The sequence below is a fragment of the Cibotium barometz genome, chromosome 27, assembly GCF_041138505.1.
Source record: "Cibotium barometz isolate CiBa-2024 chromosome 27, ASM4113850v1, whole genome shotgun sequence".
Lineage (NCBI taxonomy): Eukaryota > Viridiplantae > Streptophyta > Polypodiopsida > Cyatheales > Cibotiaceae > Cibotium > Cibotium barometz.
In genome coordinates this window covers 5,281,100-5,301,710 of record NC_141072.1, presented here as the reverse complement: position 1 = coordinate 5,301,710, position 20,611 = coordinate 5,281,100, and the positions used below count along the sequence as shown (strand labels likewise).

General features: G+C 50.3%; 1 protein-coding gene across 1 annotated transcript in view; it reads left to right on the top strand.

Annotated features, from left to right (window-relative positions):
- LOC147623016 (26S proteasome regulatory subunit 4 homolog A-like) overlaps positions 1-20,611 on the top strand; it is a 54,607-nt gene that overhangs the window by 9,508 nt on the left and 24,488 nt on the right. The gene's annotated exons all lie outside the window — the stretch shown is intronic.

Here is a 20,611-nt window from a genome sequence, read left to right as displayed (position 1 = left end):
CCAAAGCCCTTGCATGTCACATTGGTATCAGAGCGTTACAGGGTAACCAGCCTTAGAGCATGTTCATTCCATCAGTCATTCAGTCAGACATAATTTTCGCTCCCGCACAGTTAAATCCAGTTCTCAAAATCTTGCAGGCCACCCTTAGGGATTTTCCCTTAGGTATGCATCAGTAACCCATCCATCTGCATTCTTGCACAGCATATAGGGTTGCACATGGCTTGCATAGTAGTCATCTTAGCAGTTAGTCTTGCATCTGCAAGGCATACATGTTGCCCATGAACTCTCTGGGGAAGAATGACATCCATCATCAAAGGAGGACATAAGTTTTGGGCTTCAACTGGCAGCAGTAGGGGGTTTCTCTTCCATAGAAGACGGAAGTTTGCTCCAACATCGCCTTTGGAGGTTCAGAGCTTCAGGAACGACGGAGATGGTAGGTGAAAGGTTTCCACAGGCAGGTCAGGGGTGACTCAGGTATTTCCAGGCAGTTTTAGCAGCATTTGCCATTCAGTTCCCGCAGTACATGGAGTCTTGGCTCAAAGGATTTCACTCCTGCAGACGGCCTCAGTCCCGGCAGCAAAAGACAGAAGGGGGCAGTGGTTCGGAGGAGAAGGATCACAGAGGAGTCGAAGGTTGCCAGGTATACCACCCAGCAACAGTTTAGCAGCGGGGAATGTCACGTGCACATCATTCAGGTGTACAGTGACATGGCATCATTTTAGCATCATTAGCATCATCAGGAGTCATCAGGTATTTTACTGGCATTTATGCAATTTTATAGGCATTTATGGGGCAGCCGACAGCAGTTGTGGACATGGCATCTGGCCGACAGCACTTATGCTGGCCGACCAGCAGCATGTTTGCATATATATACAGGCGCCTCTCCATTCAGCCAACCAAGCTCATCATAGCAGCATTCAGCCCAGTGTGCTCCAACGCATATCCTCCAGGAAGCTTTGGGAGCAGCATTTCCAGCCAACGCATCATCATCAGCATCATCTTCAGCAAACGCATCATCATCAGTTCAGTTCAGCCCATCAGATCTGCAAACGCATCTGCGTTTCATCATCAGGTCAGCATAACATCTGTTCCAAAGCCTCCCTTCAGCGTTTCCTTCCCAGGAGACAAGGGAAAGATAGTGGACAGCAGTTCATTCAGCATATTCAGCATATAGGCAGCATATTCAGCAGTATAGATCCATTTGGATCTCATTGTAACCGCATTCATGATCTAATATAGCTGCATTGCATTGACACATATTTGTCTATCTCTTGAACATCATTAAGTGCAGTTTAGTTAGACTAAGGTTGTGATTTACTACGGTCCAAAGCCCTTGCATGTCACACCCCTGGGTGCATACACAGCATAAAACCCAACAAACCCCCCTGGAGTGATATGTGATCACTGTACATCATCCACCAAAAGGAAACAAATTCAAAGCAGTGCGGAATGCTTCGAATTTCGGACGTGGTAATGCCTTGGTGAAGATGTCTGCCACATTCTGATCTGTAGGACAGTAGATCAGACTGATATCTCCTGCCTGGAGTCTCTCCCGAACAAAATGATAGTGAATCTCAATGTGTTTCGTGCGAGCATGAAACACAAGATTCCTGGCCATAGCAATGGCACTCTGACTATCAGTATAGATAGGTGTAGGCTCCTCCACTGAAATATCCATATCAGTCATGAGACGACGCAGCCAAACACACTCAACAGTAGTAGTGTAGGCTGCTTTGTACTCTGCCTCACAAGACGAAGTGGCCACTGTGGTCTGTTTCTTGCTTAGCCAAGAAATGCATGAAGAGCCAAGAAAGAAACAATTTCCACCAGTGGAATGTCTGGTATCAAAATCACCAGCCCAATCTGAATCACTGTCTCCTCATAATCAATGCCCTTCTTCTGTGCATAGCCCTTTGCAACTAGACGGGCTTTGTACCTGTCAATGGATCCATCTGCATGTCTTTTCAACTTATAGACCCACTTAGTACCAATTGCTTTCTTGCCTTTGGGCAGATCAACCAAATCCCATGTTTGATTCCTTTTAATAGAATCAAGCTCATCCTGCATGGCTTTGTTCCAATGCACATTGTCTCGTGCATCCACAAATGAATCAGGCTCATCATCATCCTGTAAACTGGCTGCCATAACCAGATTCAAATCCATGATGTGTGCATGCTCATTGGTCCGTGTCTCCCTACGAGTACGACCAGCAAGAGGACCCTCTAAATGGCTGTCTTGTAATGTCCTCAAATACCATCTAGGTATGTGTCTGACCTGTGGTGCCTGCTGCCCCATATTTGGTTCAGCTTCTGGCTCAATTTGTTGCTGAATTTTTGCACCACCTTCATCATTTGCTGGCTGTCCTGTACCCTCATGAGTTGGATCACCAATTGTGGAATGAAACTCCATAGGTAGTAGACCTTCAAACACATCATTTTCAGCCTGATTTGCATCATAACCAGCCATGGATATTTCTGATTTTTCATCAAAAATCACATCCCGACTATTGAATATCTTCTTGGATAGTGGGTCATATAACCGGTAGCCCTTGCTCTCACGGCTATACCCAACAAAAATGCATTTTGTGGCTTTATCATCCAACTTCCTCCTCAACTCTTTGGGTATGTGTGCATATGCAAGACACAGAAGGCTTGCGGCCATGCCAAGCCTCAAAAGGAGTAATGGAAACCAATGCCTTTGTGGGACATCGATTCAAAATATGACAAGCACACATGATAGCTTCCACCCAAAAGATATGTGGTAGCCTCTTTGCCTTTAGTATACATCTGGCCATCTCCATGAGTGACCGATTCTTCCTTTCTGCAACCCCATTCTGCTGTGGAGTATAAGGAGTAGTATACTGATGTTTTATACCTCTACTCTCAAGAAAGGAATTCAACATGTGTGACATATATTCCCCCCCTCGGTCAGAACGGAGAGTCTTAACCTTGCATCCTGACTCTGTCTCAGCAAGTGCTACAAAGGCCAAAAATGTATCATATACCTGTGATTTCTGTGTCGAAGGATAGACCCAGCATATACGAGAGAAGTCATCAATAAATGTCGCAAAATAGAAGCAACCACCTAATGACTTCGTTTGCATGGGACCACAAAGATCACTGTGTATAAGCTGCAACTTTGCAGTTGCTCGTAGAGCCTGATCACGTGGGAAGGAAAACCTATGCATTTTTCCCAAAATACATCCTTCACAAATGTGATCTGGAGGCTTCTCCATGAGAGGTAGATCTGTAAACATGTTATGTCGCTGCATAAGCATAAGACTACCAAAATTTACATGCCCCATGCGAGCATGCCATAACTCCGCATCAACCATAGCTGGAGTAAGAGTGAATGCATTATAAGCAGACTGATCCACTGGCTGAAATGCATCCAACTGATAAAGTCCATGACATAATGTACCAGTAAGCATCAAGGTCAAAGCATTAGCTTTGTCTCTGACCATGCATTTATCATCATCAAAGTGGACCTACCACAATGTGCTAAAGAAGAAATGGACAACAAATTCTTCTTTATCCCTGGTACATATAAGGCATCTGTAAGGTGGAGAATGGAGCCATCAATGGCTGTGAGTTGAATCTCCCCAATGCCACGAACTGGATATGAAGCATTGTTGGCACACTGAACAGTTTTGCCAACAGGGGCAGGGCCAACATGACAAAACAAATCCCTGCGAGATGTGATATGCTTTGAGGCACCACTATCAAAATACCAAGTACATGCATGCTCTGTCATACTGAGTGCCTGTGAAGAGGCATCATAGCTGCATGTATAGAAACAGTAATCCCTGTCCTCAGCAAAAGAAGCAGTCTCTGGAGGAGCTTTAGAGGCATCATTTACAGACATCCCAGCTTCCTTTGCCTTCTCTTTGGCAATCCTCTTTCTACATTCTGTGATGTAGTGACCTGGCTTCTTACAGTAATGACATTTGCCCTTCTTCTTGGGCTGTCCATCACCTTTCTTGGTATCCTGGTTTGAACCACCATCACCTGAATTTCGACTTGAACTCTTTGGCTGAGTTTTTCCTTTCCTCTTTTGACCTGTAGTAAATGCTTGTTCAGCACTTGTGTTCATATTCATATTCTTCCTCATTTGCTCTTCTTGTAGCAAGAGAGCAACAAGTTCCTGATACTTAAGGGGTTTAGCAGCATTCCTCATGCTGAGGTTCAAAGAGGTATGAAAAGCCAAGTAAGATCTTGGCAAAGAGTGCAAGATGGTGGACACAAGCTGTGTCTCAAGAATAATCTCATCCACATTGATGAGTTGCTCTCTCAAATCCTGCAGCTTGTTTAAGTGGCTAAACATATCATCTCCTTCATGCATTTTCTGATTATCCAGCTCTCTTTTCAAAAATGAGATCCGAGCCTCATTACGAGCAGCATACATCTGCTCCAAAGTTACCCATGCATTCTGTGAAGAGCCAGCTGAACGAATATGAGGTATAATAGACCTTTGTAGTGACAATGCAATGAGTGACAAAGCTTGTGCATCCCTGGCATCCCATGTCTTCTGAGCATTTGTTCTTTGAACAAGCAATGGCTGCCCTGGAGCCTGTACCTGTTGTCCTCGTCCACGAGCACCCCCTTGGGGAGGAGTCTCTGGAGCCAATGGACCTGGACGTGGTTCATCACCACTAACAAAATCCCAAAGACCTTTTGCCACAAGCACATTTTTCAGCATAAAACTCCACAAGGAGTAGTTCGTGCCGTCCAATTTGTCTTCCTTAGACAAATACGTGAATACATCACTTTGCTGTTGATTTGCCATTATGCCTATGCACAATGTTGTACCTGTGTATCAAAAAACCCAATAGCAAGAACCCTGATAGCAATTGTACTCCACTGAATACACCCAAATATGCTTGCACTCTCAATCCTCTGAATGTGCAGCTCAATGCACCAGTGACTGAGTAGAGCAGCAAAAAATGGCTTACACAGTGCCAAAATGTCCCAAAAATGCCCAAAATTACTGCACCCAAAACCTTGCAAAAAGCTTGTAGACTTCTTTGCAAGAAAGTCTGCCTGTATCTGCCTGTAGATTTTCACAGAGAAAATAGAAATGCCCAAAAATCAAAATTTGTATTGCTTACCACAGTTGAGATTTCAACAGGTACAAGTTGACTGCAGTGTGCAGGTACGGATGACTTGACTGTTGTACTGTGCAGGTACAGATTATTGTACGGAGCAGACTGCAGGTACAGTGAAAGTACGGCGGATGTACTCAGACGGAGCACTGTACTGAACAGTGCGAACAGGTACACTGCAGGTACTCGTTGCAAGTACAGTCGACTGTATGCAGGTACAGTACGGAAGCAGTCGACTGTAAGCAGGCAGGTACAGTATGGGTACTGAAGGCGGCGTTGACAGGTGCAATACGGTACTGACGGCACAGACTCGTGTACGGGCAGGTACTCGTGTACGGGCAGGACAGTACCTGAAGGCGGCGTTGACTGTGTATGGGCAGGTACATGTGTACGGCGAAGGACAGTAGCTCGTACAGACAACCGACGGCGAGGGTGGCTGGTGGCTATGGCCTGTACGGATGGCTCTGATACCAACAAATGAAGGCCTTGGACTATAAGGGTTAGGGTTTGGAGGTGCTGCAAACACAGGTGTGGAGAAGCAGAGAGAGAACACGACTCCTTGTGTGTATTTCGATAATGAAGTGAAGTACAATAGCCACATAATAAAGTGACCTAAAAAGATGTGTGTTCACATGTCTAGCCATAAAATGTGCCGGGTGGACCAAAACACTTATAAACTGTTTATAAGTGTAACTAAGCTAATCTGGGGAGCAATGACTAAAACGACTCCGGCTCGCTAAAGCTCCCGCCGTCACCCCCTTGCTCGCGCTGCTCGCCCCTCGCCATCCCTTCCTCGCGCCCTGTCCCCCCCCCCTACCAGCGCTTCTGCGCCCCCCCTCTTCTCGCCATCGCGCCCCCCCCTTCTCCTCGCTTTCTCTCCCTCTCTCGCGCTGAAGCGCCCCCCTCCCCCCCCCCTCCTTCAGTTCGCCTTCGCGCCCCTTCAGTTCGCCTTCGCCACCCCCCCTTCATTTCGCCTTCGCGCCCCCGCCCCTCGTCAGCGCCCCGTCCCCCCCTCCCCTCTCCGCCAGCCCTCTCTCCCCCCCACCGCCTTTCGCGTTGCTCCCGCCCCCCCCCCCTGTTTCTTCGTCGCCTTACCCCCCATTCTTGCGGTTTTTTTTTTTCGCCCCTTGGGGATCTTTCTTTTTCTATCCTCCCGCTTTCCCTCTCCGCCCTTCGCGTGCAGCTCGGTTCTTGCAGGTATCGCATTCGCTCCGCCTTTGCCACAGCTTCAGACTCTGATGGAGGCTCCTCTCGCCCCACCTCAGAGGGACTCTTCTGCAGCCCCCTCGACCGCCCCTGAGGATACCCCCATCAGGCTTTCTCTTTCGCCAGAAGAGGAAGCGAGCCTCGCCGCAGAGGTGGAACGCCTCCAGGCACATTCCACCATCTGTTGTATAGTCGGCACTCGCCCCAGCAGAGGGGAGATCCGGGATCTTCTTCAGGCCCGCCTTCTTGCAGATGTGGGCAAGATCCTGGATGTACAGCTATTGGGCCGTGGACATTACCAGATCGAGTTCGAGGCCGCCCAGAGTGTTGCCAAGGTCCTTGCCATGAGTCCCCTTGACATCAGGGGTGCTCGGGCTTTCTTCAGACCTTGGCAGCATGGATTTGACCCAGCAGCAGCGGAGCAGGGAGAGCGCCTCGGCCCCTCAGCTGCTTCAGTGGTGGCCAGAGCAGCTGGGCTACCTTCGGTCAGAGTGTTGGTGTCTGACATCTCCTCCCTTCCTAAGGTCATTCAGCTACCTAGGATAGGGGGGGATGGATAGATCAGAGAGTGGAGTTCTCGGGGCTCCCGAATCAGTGCTTCATTTGCAGACAGGTCGGCCATCTGGCCAAGGCCTGCCCTCGCAGGAGACCCCGACCCTCACCACAGCAGGCTACTGATGGCCCGCCCACAGATTCGGCTCGGCAGGCTGCCTCCGGGACACCTGCTCAGGCCACAAAGGCCTCGAAGTGGCAGCCTGGACAGGGGCGCCGCCGAGGGAGACGGCCACAGCAGCACGTCCAGAGACCGCTGCAGCAGCAGCCACAGTCTCAGCCTCACTGGGTTCCTGTGAGGAACAGCTTTTCTCCCCTCCAGGAGGAGACCCCCGCGGCGACGACTGAGGACCAGGAGATGCCAGCACCCCCTCCTTCACCCCCCCCACCCCCGTCCCCTCCCACCGCCTCGCTTGCACCATCACCTCCTCCCGCCTCCGCTCCGGTTTCGGCAGCGGCTCCCTCTCCACCTCCCTCGCCTCCCCCTCCTCCCCCTCCACCCGCCTCACCTTCCCGGGAGGCCCTGGCAGTTCCCTGGCGTTCACCTGCAGTCCGGAGAGCGCTGAGCACTGACCTCGCTCGAGCATCACAGAGGAGACCTATGCCGATTAGGGCTTCACGGATTTCATCTATCCGCAGTCGGTTGAGTCGCCTTGGCATTAGACAGTGCTCGGAGGCTTTTGATTATACCTTCACACGGCTTTTTGGAGCAGAGGGCCCCCATGAGCCAGCACCCATCCGAGTTCATGTAGTGATACCTCCGGCCCGCGGGGAGGAGGCACTAGACTCAGCGGTGGCCTTCTCGTTCCCTCTATGTGGCCCTTGCGACTGGGAGTGGACTCTAGAGCTCGCTCTCAGCACTTTGAAGACTCACGCAGTTGAGTTTTCTCATCACATGAGCGATCTGGAGGTGACAGATGTGATAGGCCGACTTTGGGAGTTGGCTCATTTTTTCTTGGATCCCGGGAGTGTGGATACCTCAGGGATTCGGCATTTGGTCGTTCGCATAGTGGCAGACTTAGCACGCGACCCTGGATATGTGTGTATACACGAGGTTGCTTTGTCAGAGCGGGAGGCAGTCGCCATGGGCCACAGCCACTGGCGCCTGATCCGGGATTCTTGCAGCACACCTGGTGGGCAGATTCGCAGCCGCTTGGATGAGGACTACTCTCCATCCAAGCCGCTTGCGAAGGCCCGCCGTACGGCTGAGACAGCATCCACCTCAGCAGGGCATCCATGAGGATCATCTCATGGAATGTACAGGGCCTTGGCGGAGCACATTTTATACGCTATCGTGGTTGCTTGAGGCAGGAGCTTCAGAGATGCCTGGTTGGTGGCAGCATTGATATTTTGATGATGCAGGAGCACCACTTGGGTGAGAGCAGGATCCGGAGATATGGTTCGGTGATGCCTGGTAGATGGGACACTTTTTGGTCTACAGGGTTTGGTCCTTTGGGTGGACAGGGAGGAGTATGCATGGTCATTGCAGATGTATGGCGGCAGGCCATTGTGGATCGAGGGATCATTGTGCCTGGTAGAGCACAGTATGTCATTCTGAGGATGCATGATGAGCTATTGGGCGTGCTCAACGTCTATGCGCCCAATCATGCTAGTGCCATAGCAGAGTTTTGGACCCAGGTTACGGATGCATTGCCAGAGGCCGCACATTGGTGTGTCGGGGGAGACTTCAACATGCTTGAGGACCCGGCAGATAGGGTGGGAGGCAGTCATGTTACAGTGCACGGCACGGAGCTTGCAGCTTGGGACCGGTTGTGCATGTCACTGAGGATCACTGATGCATGGCAGCATGGGGCTTTCTCCCGGTCTCAGGACAGTCTTAGTTTCTCCCGGTCGGATCGCCGGCAGGGAGGGACTAATCTATCACGGATTGATCGCTTTTATGTGGGCGACTGGTTAGGGGAGCGAGGGGGCTCCGTCGGCATTCTCGCTGGCACCTCATTTTCAGATCATGCGCCAGTTATCTTGACATTGGAGGAGAGGACACGGGAGCCCAGCTTGCAGTTGAGGATCCCAGAGAGGGTACTTACAGATCCCAGTCTCACTGAGGACATTGAGAGGATCTGGCATGATAGTCAGTGCTCTGACCAGGATGCAGCGGGCCAGTGTGCCCAGGGACTCATCGATCTTAGCTCTTTTCTGCACGCTGCAGCTTTGACACGGTTGGGAGAAATTCGCGAGCGGGAGCATCGGCTGAGACGCACCCTTGCTTCGCTACAGCGCCTTCAGGAGCAGCAGCCTGCATGTGAGTGGGTGGCGTCCCAGCTGAGCCAGGCACGCCAGGAGGTTCGAGAGGTAGAGGAGCAGAGACATGAGTTTTACTATCGTCGCCAGGTCTCTCAGTGGACGCAGCTTGGTGATAGAGTGACTGGAGAGTTTTTTGAGATCACTAGGCCCCGTCATGCGCGAGCAGGAGTCCGCCAGCTTGGTAGACCGGATGGATCGGTAGCTACTGAGCTCGGGGAGATCAGAGCCATTGCCACTGCATTCTATAGAGACCTGCTTTCAGCGGAGCCTGCCCCACTGAGGATCGAGATGTTTGCAGACAGACTGAGTGGGCCCATGTGCAGAGGAGGGTCACAGACCGTATGCGTACAGTTCTAGGTGCGCCTCTGTCAGAGATTGAGCTTGCCGAGGCCTTGAGGGTCCTGCCGCGACATAGTTGCCCAGGGGAGGACGGACTGACGCCGGCCTTTTTTATGCGCTATTGGGACCTTTTGGGGCCAGGCCTCCGCAGGGGCTTTCAGCATGTTTTGGACACTGGGGTGATGCCGCAGAGCTTTTCAGGGCTTGATCTATCTTATCCCCAAGGGGGAGGGAGTATCAGATGATATTAGGCATTGGAGGCCTATTACGATCCTCAATACTGTCTACAAGGTCTTAGCAAAGGCCTTGAGTTTGAGGATCCAGCCGTTCCTAGGGAAGTTGATTCATGCTACTCAGACAGGATTTGTCAAGGAGCGCAGTATCCTTGACAACATCTTTACTTTTTGGGAGGCGACGGCCCGAGCTAGATTTCTTGGCGAGGACTTGGTCGTGATGCTTCTCGATTTTGAGAAGGCATACGATAGAGTTGATTGGGGTTTCTTAGAGGGCACTATGCTTCGCCTGGGCTTTGAGCCAGGATGGATCAGAGGGGTGGCGGCTCTGTATTCCACAGCTCGCAGCCAGGTGTTGATTGCAGGAGGACGGGGGCTGAGTTTTGAGCTGACCAGATCAGTCCGTCAGGGGTGTCCCCTCGCCCCTTTTCTTTTTCTCTTCTTTGCGGAGGCTATGAGAATGTATTTGACGGCAGAGGAGGTCGGTTTGAGAGGACTTCAGCTCCCAGTCCGGGGGGAGGACCTGCTTGATGCCGAGTTTGCAGACGACACGGGCTTACTTTTGCATGGCCAAGAGGCCAATCTTCTTCGGGCAGAGCAGTCGCTCCAGGTTTTTAGTGCAGCTTCGGGAGCATTGATCAATTGGCGCAAGACAGTGGCCTTTTGGATCAGTAGTGCTCCCACTCCGGCATGGAGCCCGGACCCCGGTTTTAGATGGATTCCTCCAGGCACAGCAGTGCGGTATTTGGGATGCCAGATTGGCCTAGATTTGTCACCTGAGCAGCAGATTGCCCCGCTTCTTCTGAGCATTCAGAAGAAGCTTTTGTATTGGAGTACAGCTCGACTATCCTTGGCTGGGAGGGTGGTGGTGGCAAATCAGGTGCTGTTAGCGACCATGTGGTACATTACGTCTTGCTGGATCTTCTCGAGCTCTTTTATCAGCCAGGTACAGAGGCTGATCAGGAACTTTTTGTGGTCTGGGCGGGACGGTCAGCCAGCTCGGGCAAAGGTTGCATGGGTAGTTATTACACTTCCGCTGGCTCAGGGAGGTTTGGGCATTATAGATCCAGTCGATCAGAGTAGAGCTTTATTGGGGAAGCTTATCGTTCGGGGGTTGCTTCCAGGCGCTGAGCATTGGAAAGAGCTCCTCTTGCAGCGGCTGCAGGCTCGGGCGTCCCCAGCAGGGGGCACTTGGGCACCAGAGATTCGCTGGATCTTTATAGAGATGAGGAGGACAGGCCTCAGTAGAGGATGGGAGGACAGATTTGCTTTGAGTATCCTGAGAGCTTGGGAGCTGCTGAGACCGGGGCTCTCTCAGCGACCTCCTTCTTGTGTTGAGGAGCGGGCCAGACAGCCGCTCATCTGGAGCCCAGCGGTTCGCACAGAGCAGGGTCATATGCTGGGTTCTCGGCCTCGGCTAGCCTGGGGGCCTTTAGCGGCAGGCCTAGCTCGTAGTTTTGGAGACTGGCAGGCCTTCTGCAGTCTACCAGAGGAGATCCAGGTGGAGAGGCTGAGTCACTTCAGAGGGGGGTTGATTATGAGGGATGATATTCAGGAGGCACTCACAGAGGAGTGGTTCACGCCTCTCGAGCCAGTGGCCCCACGGTGGATGGGAGCCTTTACACAGTTGGAGATCCTGATTGCTGTCAGAGCTTGCACTGAGGATGGTAGTTGCCTCTACTATGAGATTCAGGATGAGGGCAGACTCCAGAGAGTGGAGGTGGAGTCGCCTTTGGTTGCAGAGTGCACCTTTCAGAGGATTCGGGTAGTGGCCGCCGCTTCTCGGAAGTGGCATATTGACCCCGACCCTGCTGATGTGCTCCCGGATTGGCGCATATGGGCATATGCAGCGCGCCCCTTGGCCCGGCTACAGTGGGACCCCGGGGAGTACGAGTGGCATGATCCTTATGCATCCCCTGAGGCCACAGAGATCACCTTTTTCCAGTATACTGTTCGGCTGGGGCGACATATTTTGACATCTCTCCAGCGGCAGCGGGGCATTGGCGACTACAGGGACTCTCATAGGAGTTCCTGGAGGATTTTTGGGCTCGGCTTTGGGCTAGTCGACAGGCCCGCAGGATCTCGACTTTTTAGTGGCTGGTCGCCCACAGGGGCTCAGCAGTTGGTACTTGGCTTGTTTACAGCGGTCTTCCGGCGGCCTGCGTCCGATGCGGCCACCCTATGGAGACACAGAGACATTGCCTTTGGGATTGCCCTCAGGCGCAGCAGATTTGACTGCGGATGCTGCGTATTCTGCCCCCCCCTCTCTCTAGAGGGTATGTTTACGTGGGGTGCCGCTGCTTGGTCGACTTCGTCAGGGCCTGCTATGGGCTATGAGATGGAGCAAGACAGTCAGGCCATCAGATTTATTAGGGGCCAGCCTCGCCTGGTTCCGGCACCGGATTTCTCGTCCGCCAGCTGGACACAGGAGAGGGATTTACGATGGGAGCTCCTCAGCAGCCTCACCATCTGGTTCACCTGGAGGGCCCGGTGCTTTACGGCCTTTGAGGGGAGATTGGAGCACCAGCAGAGACTGTACGGGGGATTTGGCAGGAGTTGATCCACACCCTGCGAGGATAGTACGACCGCATCCGGGGAGACTCGGATGAGGCGATCTTACGGCGCCAGGCCTTTCACACCACTTGGCGCTGTGGCCCTTTCTACACCTTACACACGGGATCCCCCCGTGGGCACTACAGGCCACCTGTTTGGCTCTTCCCCCCCCCTATTGTATGATTTAGCCTCTCAGTTCTTTGTACTGATGCTTGTATTTTGCAGCACCTAGGGAGAGTCTCCCGGGCTGCCATGCTGTATTCACTGCTCTGTCTCTCTTATGAGCAGGCGAGATCTTTTGTAGCCCTACGGGCGTTTTTTATATAACTAATGAAAGGATCTTTTCTCGGAAAAAAAAAAACTAAGCTAATCTGGGGGAAAAAACCTCCACTAATTGAAGTAAAAAGTGCCCCAGTAATCTACTGATGATCACTAGCACTCCTCTGGGTGCATACACAGCATAAAACCCAACACTACTACTAGGAGAATGCAAAGCTATATGCATGGAGTATACAATCATGATATGCAACCTAGCTAGCTCCATCCTGTACCATACTGGGGGTATAAAATGGTATACATCAGTGAAGGGGGTGTCCACAGCTCCCTGAAGAACATGCCTGGGTGTGCTCTGAAGCGAGCCAGTCGCTCCGCACCCTCTCTGTGAAACTGAGCTCTGATCTCTGTCATCTCTCTCTCTGGTATAGGCGTGGTGTCCGAAAGCCAGGTGTCCTCTGTCTCCTGCGGGCTCTAAGTGTCTCTGCTCTCTGGAGAGTAATTCCCTGCTGTGTAGGGGCTGGGAGGGGGAAGGATCTCTGAAAAAATGTAGTAATCTGTGTCTGTCGCCCCCCCTTTGGAGCTGTCTGAGCTTGTAATAATGTCTCTTTGTGGCGCTGCATGTCTAGAATGTATCTCCCCAGTATGCGCTGGTCTGCTGCCTCAAAGATCTGGCGTAGGGAATGTGGCTCTCTGAATAAAATGGGATATCTCTCTCTGATGGTTGTATATGCTCTGCATCTGCATACATAATGCTCCTCACTCTCCACCTCCTCTCTGCACAATCTGCATACCCTCTCCTCTCGGGGGATCCGTGCTGCTCTGCTAGTCTCAATCTCCAATCGATGTGATGAAACTCTGAGCTGACCGATAGCCACTCGGGAGCCGTGTGGTAAAAGCCCTCCATGTATCTAGGCCTCTCTATAAATCCATCATCAGTGATACTCATGAAGTGATCTCTGTAGTATAGCATCTTCGGTGGAAGAGGCTGTGTAGGCGATATCCATGTCTCTCGTGTATAGAGCTGCCATAGATCCTTTCTCAATACTCTGTTCCTCTCACTATGAGAGAGACAGATATGTGGTGTATCCCTGTCATACTGGAATGGTGGTAGATGATCCATGTCTAAGCCTGAGAACCAATGTGTGACCTGTGCATACCATGATCCTCTGTCTCCTGCCTCTGCCAGCTGTCTAGATGCCTCAAAAGCTCTGTATGACAATCTGTCCTGTGGCATCTCTCTGAATCTGTCTAGCAGGCATATAGTTTGAAATATGGCCTCTACCATCATAGGAGGCGCAGCAAACTCTGCTCGGATAATGTCATGAGGTACTGACGGTTTGCTGCGTATCATGCGTGCCATCATGAAGGCGTGTGGTCTCTCTATCTGTGTCCACCAACGTGTAGCAAGGCTTGGCGCCCATACCGTTGCTCCATACATCAATGCCGGTGTGACTAATGTGTCAAATAGCCACCCCTTTGTCCGGGGCTCCTGAAAATGCGCCTGGTGGCACTGTCTCTCTAGCATAGCCAATGCTGCATATCCCCGTGTCAATCTAGCTCTGGTTGCTGAACCCATGGTGAAGCGTGTGGCTGCTGCAGAGAAGGTAACCCCTAGGTACACGTATGATGTCACCACCTCCACCTGGCATCCTGCGAGAGTGAATGTCAGCTGACTCCTGCCCTGTCTCGATGTATGAAAGACCATAACCTTGGTTTTCCCAAGGTTCACAGTAAGACCCCTCTGTGTGCAGAAATCATCGAGTGCATGTAGATGCTGCTGTAGACCACCTGGAGACTCAGACACTAATACAATATCATCAGCATAGAGCATAATATGTACTGAGGTACCTGCTAAATCAACTCCATCTCCGCCTCCCCGTGTAATGAAGTCAGCCACCTCATCAATGTATAACCCAAATAGCGTGGGGGAAAGTGGACATCCTTGCTTCACACCAATGGTGCTAGCAATTGTCACAAATCCCTATATTCTAGGGACATGCGGATGCGTGTCAGGCCTAGAAACATGCGGATGCATGTATGTATTATACATGGGCATGTGTATGGATCATATGAGTGGATGCATATGAGTCCAAGGACATGGCAGGACATTTGTGGACTTTCGGGCGGTGCCCGTGTGGATTCCGGCCATGCACACATGGTGTGTTATGATGGCAGGGGGAATATTTTCAAGTACAAGAATGATGATAGGTGGTTCTCCAAGTTTACATGTGCACAATGCATAAATGATGCATGCCATAACTTTATTTTACTTTGTGTGACATTGTCTTGCTGCCTGGACAATGTTTGTTATTTTGGCCTGTGAAGTCCGAGGGACCGGGGACGCCCGGGCACCTTGTGGACACGTGTGTGCACTCCTGCTTGGGCCTAAAACTGTGGGCTTATGGGTTTTGCAGGTGGTAAGTGCGTCCACACTCAATTTACAGCTTATGGCCATTTCCCATTTGGTTGGACCTAAACTTATACAAACAGGACAAATGGAGCACTATGGGCTGGACACCTACCTGGACACCTTATGGGGGACACATGTCAACCAGTTTGTGCACCCACCAAGCCCCTTAGGTGGCACTGGAGAAAGGCGCCTCCCTCAAGAGGCCTTTTGGGCTGTTTTATTCATCATTCAACACATTGGAGAGCTGATTGAAGCTTTGGGAGTTGCTACAGGGCTGGTTGCTTGCTTCCCGGACTCACACAAGCTTGGATAATGATCCCCACACTCTTCTAAAGGGCTGGTTGGTAAATTTCAGACCTGTATTTTCTGGTTATTGCGAGTTTTGGGCTGGTTACAGGTGTCCAAAGTCAACTTGGACAATACAGGACAGCTCTAGGGACCTCCACAGGGCTGTAGGACCCTTTACAGGTGGATTTCTCGCGATGGAAAGTTGCTGTTTTGGACTGGTTATTGCATAAAACAGGCCGGACAGCAATGGAATATGTGAGCATGGATGTGTCTCAAGGATTCCTGGTGTAACAAGTGTTAAGTGCTCAGAATCTAGTTCACATTTATACGATTCCAATACACGCGTTCCGCCTCCCGTTACATTGGTATCAGAGCTCGGTTTTTCCCTTCATTGGAAAACGGTCTGAGGCTTGGAATCATAAGTGGTGACCTGATTTGAGTGTCATGGACAGCCACATTTCTGACAGTGTGGAGAACACACAGGACCGTGAATTTCATGGTACAAGGGATGCAAGAGATGCTGCAGGCAATGATGTCTATGGAGATGCAGGTACTCATGACACTATGCATTCTGATTTGGAATCTTTGAGGCGTCAAGTGCGACGCTATAGGGCTGAAACCGAAGAGCTTAGGTCATTGAAAAATGACCCGGATGTACAAAGGGTGTTGGCTGCGAAGGCAAAGGCTTCGGTCCATGAAGTCACTTTTGAAGCAATTGCAAAGGAAATGGATGTTGAGAAACCCCGAGAGCTTGCACTTGCATACCTAATGGTTAAGGGTGATGTATACACTGAAGCTGATGGTAGTTTGGCTTTCAAGAAGCCACCCCTCATGGCTGCCCGTGGTGATGCACATGATACACAACAAGCAGAAAGAGCACAGCAAGTGCCAAATGCTGAAAGGACAAGAGTCCCTGGTGCAAGGCTAGAGAAGAGTAAGGATGAGGGATCCTCTACTCATTCCCGCTTTGCTCCAAGAAGACATGTCCATTCTCGTGTTGAGCTTTCCACTCATTTGGAGAGTGTGGCTCAAGAGAGAACGAAGAGGGATCGTGAATCTTCATCGCGGCATCATCATCATGCAGATGAACAAGATGTACATAGGGATGCATATAGAAGGAAGAAGCCTCGAGAGTTCAAGTCCGGTGACGAGGATGTAAAGTTTGAAAACTTTCAGGGACGGATGGACTCTACCAAAGCACTTGCTTTCATTAGACAGTTTGAGATAGCTTTTTGCAATGAAGACTTTTCGGAAAAGTCTATGCTCAGGCATGTGGGAATGCATCTCAAGGATACGGCAAGTGATTGGTGGCTTGCAAAAATACTTGATGGAAGTGCTGCCCCAACTTGGTCTTCTTTCAAAATTCAGTTTTATGATCAATTCTTACCACCAAACTTTGCAAAGGATGTACGCAAGGAGTGGGATTGGCTGTCCCAAGATGAGGGAGAGTCCGTTGCTTCATACATAGCAAAGTTTTGGAAAGTTCTTCTCAAGGTTACTCCCTTCATGAAGATTGGAGAGGACGAGAAGAAGAGAAAGTTTGAATCGGGGCTCCATCACATCATCCAACAAAGCTTGGGAGTGTACCCAAATAAGACCATACAAGAGCTTATACACTCAGCCATGATTGCGGAGAACTTGCACATAAAAGCACCCACAAATAAGCCATTTGCAGGTCAAAACAAGAGCAAATTCAGGGCTGGTTATGACCAGAAAAAGGGTGGACAGCCACCTAAGAATGCTCCCAAAGATGGCCGAGATGCAAAGGATGACTCCGAAAAGAAGCCGGGGGGTAAACGCCACAATTTTGGGCTCTCAAAACAGCAATTGGAAGAGTACAGGAAGGCTAGAAAATGCTTTAAGTGTGGCAGTAAAGATCATATATATCCTAAATGCCCACAGAATCCTAAGAATGCTGAGCCTAATGTGCAAAAGCCTCTTGTGAATGTTGTACCCGATGTGCAGGGTTATACAGGGCATGAGCCCAAGAGTAGAGTCATATGCAAGGCTTGGGGCAAATTGAAGGATCAACCCGCTTTGTTTCTTTTTGATGATGCTTCCACAGATAACTTTATATCCGTACAAATGGCTGCCGCCATAGGTCTCAATGTGGAAGACATGGGAATGCAAATGAATGCAGATGCCGCCTTTGAGGGCAAACAGGTTGATGTAACTCCGGTCATTGGTAAGCTCCGTGTACATATACAGGACTACCTCGACTATGAGAGCTTTTTAGTGGCTCCTCTTACAGGTTGTGATGTTTTGTTGGGGATGCCCTGGCATCACCGTTTAGAGCCTGTTAAGGCTTACAAAGAGAAGAAAATCAGCTTTGTATATAGAGGCCGTGAGCACTCTATAGATGCTGGTACTACTGGAGGGATGTCACAAATCCCTATATTCTAGGGACATGCGGATGCGTGTCAGGCCTAGAAACATGCGGATGCATGTATGTATTATACCTGGGCATGTGTATGGATCATATGAGTGGATGCATATGAGTCCAAGGACATGGCAGGACATTTGTGGACTTTCGGGCGGTGCCCGTGTGGATTCCGGCCATGCACACATGGTGTGTTATGATGGCAGGCAGAATATTTTCAAGTACAAGAATGATGATAGGTGGTTCTCCAAGTTTACATGTGCACAACGCATAAATGATGCATGCCATAACTTTATTTTACTTTGTGTGACATTGTCTTGCTGCCTGGACAATGCTTGTTATTTTGGCCTGTGAAGTCCGAGGGACCGGGGACGCCCGGGCACCTTGTGGACACGTGTGTGCACTCCTGCTTGGGCCTAAAACTGTGGGCTTATGGGTTTTGCAGGTGGTAAGTGCGTCCACACTCAATTTACAGCTTATGGCCATTTTCCATTTGGTTGGACCTAAACTTATACAAACAGGACAAATGGAGCACTATGGGCTGGACACCTACCTGGACACCTTATGGGGGACACATGTCAACCAGTTTGTGCACCCACCAAGCCCCTTAGGTGGCACTGGAGAAAGGCGCCTCCCTCAAGAGGCCTTTTGGGCTGTTTTATTCATCATTCAACACATTGGAGAGCTGATTGAAGCTTTGGGAGTTGCTACAGGGCTGGTTGCTTGCTTCCCGGACTCACACAAGCTTGGATAATGATCCCCACACTCTTCTAAAGGGCTGGTTGGTAAATTTCAGACCTGTATTTTCTGGTTATTGCGAGTTTTGGGCTGGTTACAGGTGTCCAAAGTCAACTTGGACAATACAGGACAGCTCTAGGGACCTCCACAGGGCTGTAGGACCCTTTACAGGTGGATTTCTCGCGATGGAAAGTTGCTGTTTTGGACTGGTTATTGCATAAAACAGGCCGGACAGCAATGGAATATGTGAGCATGGATGTGTCTCAAGGATTCCTGGTGTAACAAGTGTTAAGTGCTCAGAATCTAGTTCACATTTATACGATTCCAATACACGCGTTCCGCCTCCCGTTACAGCAATAGTCTCGGACATACCTCCTGGACATCTGACTCGCCCAAAAACCTGCTCATATAATGCATAGATGCCCCATGTCATATCTGCTGGTATGCCAAGAGACTGCAGGCGCTGAAAGAGCCTCTCTCGTGGTACTGTGTCAAATGCCTTGCGGAAATCCACAAAGCAGCAATAGAGCTTTCTCTTCCTCACTCTGGCCTGATCAATCATACATCTCAAAGTGAATACATGGTCAGTGGTAGAGAAAGCTCTCCTGAAGCCTGCTTGCCCTGATGAGCGTAAACCTGCTCGCTCAGCATATAAGCTAAGCTCTTGCTCCAGCACTGCACCATAGAGTTTGGCCAGCACGTGGCCAACCATAACCGTCCTGTAGTTGCTCGGATCGAGCATATCCCCTGTTTTGTGAATCGGCACAATGGGGTGTGCAGGGGATGGAGCTCTACTACTAGGAGAATGCAAAGCTATATGCATGGAGTATACAATCATGATATGCAACCTAGCTAGCTCCATCCTGTACCATACAGCGGGTATAAAGTGTGCAGGGGATGGAGCTCTACTACTAGGAGAATGCAAAGCTATATGCATGGAGTATACAATCATGATATGCAACCTAGCTAGCTACTAGAGAGAGAGAGAGGCCTAGAGCCTAGAGGCTTGGAAGTTGGAAGACTCAAGAGGCTTGAGAGAGAGAGAGAGAGAGAGAGAGAGAGAGAGAGTCTAGATTCTAGAATCGAGATAGTAGGGCGGCGGCCCGCGGGCCTTGTGTGAGAGCCTAGAGGCTTGGAACTTGGAAGTTGGAAGCTAGAAGAAGCTTGAAAGCTTGAGCCTTGAGAGTTGTGTGTGCTTGTAGCCTTGTGGAGGCTTGTTCTTATATAGATAGGCAAGAGAGAGAGAGGAAAGCCTCAAGGGCAAGAGAGAGAGAGAGGGCCAAGCCTCAAAGGCTCAAGGCTCAAGGGCCAAGGCCCAAGGCCAAGCCAACAGCCATAAACGGCTAGAAACGGCAAGTGCAACGGCCAAAAACGGCGAGCGCAACGGCAAAAAAACAGCCAGAAAAAAACGCAACGGCTCTTTGCCGTCCCCTCACAGAGCCGTCCCCGTCCCCGTCCCTGCGGCGTCCCCGTCCCCGTCCCCGTCCCTTGTGAGTGACACGCCGTGGGGGACGTTCGTCCGTCTCCGTCGTTGTTCCGTACCGATTCGGCGTGCCCGCGTTCCAAGCAGCCGTCCCTTCCGTCCCCTGTGACGACGGTAGTGCCACATGTGAACATGGGCTAACCAAGGACACTTTTCTCCCTTTGGGTTTTTCCCCTTGGACGTCTGGTGCGAAAGGACACCACTATTATTGTATTTTGATATTATGGAGTCAACACTCCAGCTCCACACAGTCTATGCTATCCCTCTTTGTGTGAGCATCAATCAACATCTTCTCAGTGTGTTCTTGCTGGTGTTGATTCTGTGTGTCTCTGCCTTTGGAACCCTAACCCTAACATATAACTGCATGTTGCTTAAACTCCGATCTTGTGAGCCATGACTATGAATCGGAGTAGGTTATGTGCTGCAATTTTCTTGTAAGTTTACTGTAGAGTGGAGGACGTGATATTCTCCATCTGGTAAATGTGTGTGTATGTCTGCATACGAGCATGTCGCCTTTTGAACTAAGAAGATTTGAAAAGATTTGAATGCAGGGTTAACAGCAGGGACTTGAGCAAAATGCAAGGTTGTCTCTGCAATGGGGAATGTAGACCTCAGAGCACTTCATGATTAAGAAGATTATGTCACACAATTTATTATGTTGCTGATTTGTGACTACTCAGATGTTAGTCATGGTTGTCACATGGAATTCAAATTTCCTGCTGCTGTTGAGTTTTGCATTGTCTACTGAATGCAGTCAACAAAAACAGGCTTCTGAGTATCCACAAAC